A 6,173-nucleotide genomic window follows, 5' to 3' on the forward strand; every position below is an offset into this window, starting at 1 on the left:
CAAATCTCCTGCCAAACCCTGTGGTTGGAGGAGAGGAGGCACAGGAGGCAGGAGAGGGGGAGGGGCCTGAAATCACCCCACCAGAAAGCAAGAGTGAAGGAGAGGGGGTGATTCAGGTGGAGCTGGACTTGAGGAAGTGGGTGAGGTTGAGGGCGAGGTTGAGGTCATAAGTTCAGGAACAGACACAACAGGGACAATGGAGTCAGTAGAACTATGTTCTGAGAGACAGGATGAGGGACAGGTTGAGGAAGAGTCCAGCGACAACTCCCTCCCCCCCGCCCAGCCCAACCTTAAGAGAACTGTAGATGAACTGACCAGCCCTGAGGCTGACTCACACTCAGCCCCAGAGAAGAGGGGAAGAGCCAGAACGGCTTGCCCCCCATGGAGACGTTCAAGAGAGTCTCCCCTCTCGGCTCCAGTTCACCAAATACAGTTTCCTTTATAAGCATAGAGCTACAGTCAACCCCAAAAGAACGGCGCCATGACAAAGCCTTCTTGGGGAAAGAAGGCAAAAACTCCCCTCCCAGCTGCTTGGAGAGGAGGAGAAGCCTGACTTCACAAAAACAGAAATTAGTGTTTTTAACTGTAGTCTTTTAATTCTCTTTTAAAATGTCATTCCTGTTGTTTTTAACAATACTCATGACCCTCAACATCTCCACCCTTAATGTGAGAAGTGTGAGGTCAGGAGTTAGAGCCCAAACTGTTTTAACCTTCCTAAACTATTTTAATTCAGATGTGTTTTTATTACAAGAATGTAATCTGCCTTTTTCTTTTTAAACTACAGCAACTGGGAGAGGAAATGGCCAATGTGGAGCGGGTCAAATTTTAATAAAGCAGACGGAGTGGCCATTTTAATCAAAAACCCCTTGGTTCTGGTGAAGGGCAGCACTGTGGTGAGAGACGGACGGGCAATTTTAGCACATCTCACTTACATGGGGAAGGATTTTAACGTACTCAACACTTATGGTTTTAACGACAAAAACGACAGACATGACCTTTTAAAAGACCTGCAGTCCCACATGCTAGGTAGGGCTCCATTAGTGGTAGGAGGCGATTTTAATTGTGTACTATAAAAAAAAAGACAGAAGGGGAGCAGGGGATGATTTTAAACTAGATAAAACATCGGTTTTATTACAGGGCATATGCAAGGATTTTAAACTACAAGACTGTTTTAGAACCATGCATCCTAGAGAGGAGGGCTTCACCTGGTTCAGTGGTGACGGCACCAAAGCCTCTCGCATTGACTGTTTTTACACGGGACTGCCCACCAACCGATGCTAGATTAACCCCCGTTTTCTTTTCAGACCACGCTATGCTGACTTACTGTAATATTGCTGCACTGTTATGCCTTTTTCTCCTTATTGTTGTGCAGTTGTCTCAGTACGTGGCAGAGGAAAATACACTTTATGTCAAATGTATTTTTGTACTGTGCAGTGAATTCAAGTTGAAATCTACTATATCTATGAATACTACTCTACTACTAAATGTACGGTAGTGTTAACGGGTGTAAAACTCACTCCCCAGAGGCATCCAAACTGAGCGCTTAGGAGGGAATTCCTTTCTTGGCGCAGCGGTTTGTGATGTCGCCCGCAGTGCGGACGCCTGGGGTTCGACTCCCACTCAAGGCATGGTCGAAGTCGTGGCAGGGGCGAGTTGCCTCTGTTACAGTAGCTTTCCTAGTTTTTCTAGATTTGCATGATTTTTAAACACCAAACTGTAAAGAAATTTTTATGCAGTACTTAACAAAATGTCAAATGTATTTTAAATTCACAACAATATAGTTCCAACTATAGTTCCATAGTTCCAACATAGTTTGTTGCATATATGCCATTTCCCCTCAATATGTTTGGGTTATTTAAATCCCTGTGGCATGTTACAGCCAGTAGGGGACCTACTAGGGGTAATATTTGTTGGTTTTTAATGACAGTGTAATGGCTTCTGTAATTTGAACCACATTTACTGTACTGTATGTGGCCAGCTGGGGGTATTGTGGGTGTGGCTCTGACGTCAGCGTGTATTTCAGCCTGACCGGATGGCGGCTGGAACAAACACTTCCTAGTTGTGTGTGTACGGTGACAGCAGCAAACATTTCCCCGCACCTGGTTCCCCTGTTACGGGGCGAGAGAGAGTCCTGGTGAGTAACTTAACTATATTATAGAGCGGAGTGCATTATCATGTCGCTAGGTTGGTGTGCACTGTTTAGGTATTTATACTGTGTATGGTCTCCCTTAGGGAACGCCAGACAGTGAACGGTGAAGAGGCGAGGCGTTGTGCTTACGCCTGGCGATACAAAGGTATCGCTCACTTTTATGAGTTGCACACATGCATATTACACACACAGGCTGTGTGGGATAAATACTAATATAGACGACCCGTCCTGATTTCCCTCAGGCTGGGGAAATAGATGTACCATTGTGGTCCGGCTGTGTGTGTGCGGCGCCGGGTGTCTCACTCATTCGTTAAACTGTGAGTCTAGCTCTCTCTCGTTCGTTTGCAGTACCGGTGTGTTATTAACTTATTAAATGTTTGTCTTGTAGTGTGCAACAGCCAGTATTTAATATACTAAGGGTCTTGAATTACTGTCATGCTTCAATGTTCATTGTTGTGATATGAGATGTTAATATATTCATTGTGTAATTTCTGTGTCATGACAGGTGGTGGTCCTTGTCAATAGGTGGTCACTGTTTTAGCTACTTCAGGTTAGGGTGTATGTGAATTCAGTCCGTCTCTCTGTACATATTTATACATGGTGATAGTTTTGTATGAAATTCAACTTACTCTTTCTTTTAACATGGCATTCAATAAAGATAATTATATTACATATAATTGCTGTGTCTGTCGGTTATATGCCCTAAGCCTCCTGGTTACATCTCCACCCTTAATGTGAGAAGTGTGAGGTCAGGAGTTAGAGCCCAAACTGTTTTAACCTTCCTAAACTATTTTAATTCAGATGTGTTTTTATTACAAGAATGTAATCTGCCTTTTTCTTTTTAAACTACAGCAACTGGGAGAGGAAATGGCCACCCGGTACCTCAATGTGGAGCGGGTCAAATTTTAATAAAGCAGACGGAGTGGCCATTTTAATCAAAAACCCCTTGGTTCTGGTGAAGGGCAGCACTGTGGTGAGAGACGGACGGGCAATTTTAGCACACCTGACTTACATGGGGAAGGATTTTAACGTACTCAACACTTATGGTTTTAACGACAAAAACGACAGACATGACCTTTTAAAAGACCGGCAGTCCCACATGCTAGGTAGGGCTCCATTAGTGGTAGGAGGCGATTTTAATTGTGTACTATCAAAAAAAGACAGAAGGGGAGCAGGGGATGATTTTAAACTAGATAAAACATCGGTTTTATTACAGGGCATATGGAAGGATTTTAAACTACAAGACTGTTTTAGAACCGTGCATCCTAGAGAGGAGGGCTTCACCTGGTTCAGTGGTGACGGCACCAAAGTAGGGCTGGGCGATATGGCCTAAATATGATATCACGATATTTTCTGACCTTTCGGCGATACACGATACCCCAACGATTCATTATGAGGCTTACCAAGACAGTATTTGAGTTTGCAAGCTAACATTAAAGACAAAATAAAATACCCATGCATTTAGCATTTTTATATTATATATTGGATTATTAGATTATAATATATTGCATATAATTAGCAATGAGATATTATATGATTTAGATATGAAATATGATGAATTGAAAATGGGGGACCCTGATGTAAACAAGACAAAAGTCTTTCTCTGGTCTGCATCCCCTTAACAATTGTATGTATTGAGCTGTACTGTACCCATTCTGCAATATGTTAATAAAGTTTTAAATCAATCAATCAATCAATCAATAGCATTTTAGCATTTTTATGAAACTACTGTATATTTGTATGTCTCTAAATGTTTTGATGAATTGAAAATGGAGGACCCTTATGTAAAAAAGCCGAAAGTCTTTTTCTGGTCTTCATCCTCCTGTACTGTATTGTACCCATTCTGCAATATGTTAATAAAGTTCTCATTCATTCATTCTGACGGACAACAGAATAATTTTGATTGACAGTCGAGTCTGCCAATTACGTCACACCGCTTGCACCCGCCCTGCTGTTCTTAGCACCAATCGGCAAGCGCCATTAGTTTTTGACTTCCTGAATGTCCGGTGTGCTGACATCAACAAAGCTACTTACATTAGCTCCCCGCAACCGACTAGTAGACCAGTGCACCACAGGATGACTAAATGAGCCATAATGATTTTACCTCAACGAATGTTATAATAAAAGTGTTTCCATACATCTGTCTGATTGAAAACTTTATTAACAGACCGCGGAATGGGCATATCTCAACACAGGCTGAGATATGAACGAGTAACGTGTGGACCAGATTGACGCGACACAATCCTATTGGGCAAAACATCACGATACGTTGAAAAAGTGTATTGTTAATGAACTGTACCCGATATTTATATCATATCGCCCAGCCCTACACCAAAGCCTCTCGCATTGACTGTTTTTACACGGGACTGCCCACCAACCGATGCTAGATTAACCCCCGTTTTCTTTTCAGACCACGCTATGCTGACTTGCTGTAATATTGCTGCACTGTTATGCCTTTTTCTCCTTATTGTTGTGCAGTTGTCTCAGTACGTGGCAGAGGAAAATACACTTTATGTCAAATGTATTTTTGTACTGTGCAGTGAATTCAAGTTGAAATCTACTATATCTATGAATACTACTCTACTACTAAATGTACGGTAGCTTTCCTAGTTTTTCTAGATTTGCATGATTTTTAAACACCAAACTGTAAAGAAATTTGTATGCAGTACTTAACAAAATGTCAAATGTATTTTAAATTCACAACAATATAGTTCCAACTATAGTTCCATAGTTCCAACATAGTTTGTTGCATATATGCCATTTCCCCTCAATATGTTTGGGTTATTTAAATCCCTGTGGCATGTTACAGCCAGTAGGGGACCTACTAGGGGTAATATTTGTTGGTTTTTAATGACAGTGTAATGGCTTCTGTAATTTGAACCACATTTACTGTACTGTATATGATATAAACACATGTAATAAAATGCCAATGACGAAGAGAAAAAAAAAAAAAAAGGGGCCTGAACTTGGAAGGAGAAGAACTGGACGTTCTAACTAACCACCGCTCGCTCTCTTCTCTCTCTTGTGCAGGAGCGGGAACCAGGAATCGGCGAGCCCTCCAGTTTGGCGCAACGTGAACCATCCCGCTCTCTCAAACAGACTGCGGGACCTGTCGTGGATGGTGGCTCATGAGATCCTCCCGGTCAAGTCCGTCATGCACTCCCGGGGCATGTCAGCAAGTGCCACCTGCCCCCGACCGGGTTGTGGCGCTCCCGAGTCGGTGAGGCATCTGCTCTGGGAGTACAGCGCTGCCGTAAACCAGTGGGCAACAGCCGGCTCCCAGCAATTCCCGTACTTACCAGCAGAGGGGGTCCTGGACCCACAAACGGTCCTGTACGGGGTGAGCCGGAAGAGAACAACACCATCCGAATTCGCCAAGCTCTGGCTCACCCTGGCCGCCATCAAAGACGCAACATGGACCTCCAGAAGCCTTCATATTGCTTGATGTCGATTCTGGCCTTGGTCGCCACCATCTCGTCCACCGAGATGTGCTTCCTAGATAGAATACAAATACTTTATTCAACTCGAGGGAAATTTGGCACTAATCACTCACAGTAAACAGTGAACATTTGGGTAGACCAGGGGTTCTCAAACTTTTTCATACCGCGACCCCATTTTATTTAGGATTTCTTTTGGCGACCCCACACACGTGTATCGTGTCATTTCAATATCAAACTAAAAGCACACGTTGTTGGAACTTGATCGTGCATATTTATTAGCAAATAAAATTACAGCACAATGTCATTAATGAAATGAATGAATATTATCAAATGGAATTGTTTCTGTATACACATTTATAAAACGATCTAGGAATATTTAGCCAAAATGTTGGCAGAACCCCTTTTTTTTTTAATGCATTCACATGCGCTTTTAAAAAATAAACAAAAACGATACTTAATGGGAAGGGTGTGCTTGTACATTTGAACATATAGTTCCATGATACGTGGCTGCGTTGTGCTGAGAAAGAGGCGCAGATCGGCTTCTACTCTGAGGCGAGATCTGTATTTATTTTGTATTAATGTCA

The 6,173-nt window shown here is 42.6% G+C and overlaps 1 long non-coding RNA gene across 1 annotated transcript; it reads left to right on the forward strand.

Annotated features, from left to right (window-relative positions):
• The first annotated feature begins 2,391 nt into the window (after positions 1 to 2,391).
• LOC311232179 lies at positions 2,392 to 5,908 on the forward strand. Its single transcript, XR_014619925.1, has 3 exons — positions 2,392 to 2,466; positions 3,002 to 3,122; positions 5,180 to 5,908. It is a non-coding gene; the product is annotated as an uncharacterized lncRNA (long non-coding RNA).
• The last annotated feature ends 265 nt before the right edge of the window (positions 5,909 to 6,173 follow it).

This window comes from Notolepis coatsorum, assembly GCF_963971535.1.
Source record: "Notolepis coatsorum genome assembly, chromosome: 7".
Lineage (NCBI taxonomy): Eukaryota > Metazoa > Chordata > Actinopteri > Aulopiformes > Paralepididae > Notolepis > Notolepis coatsorum.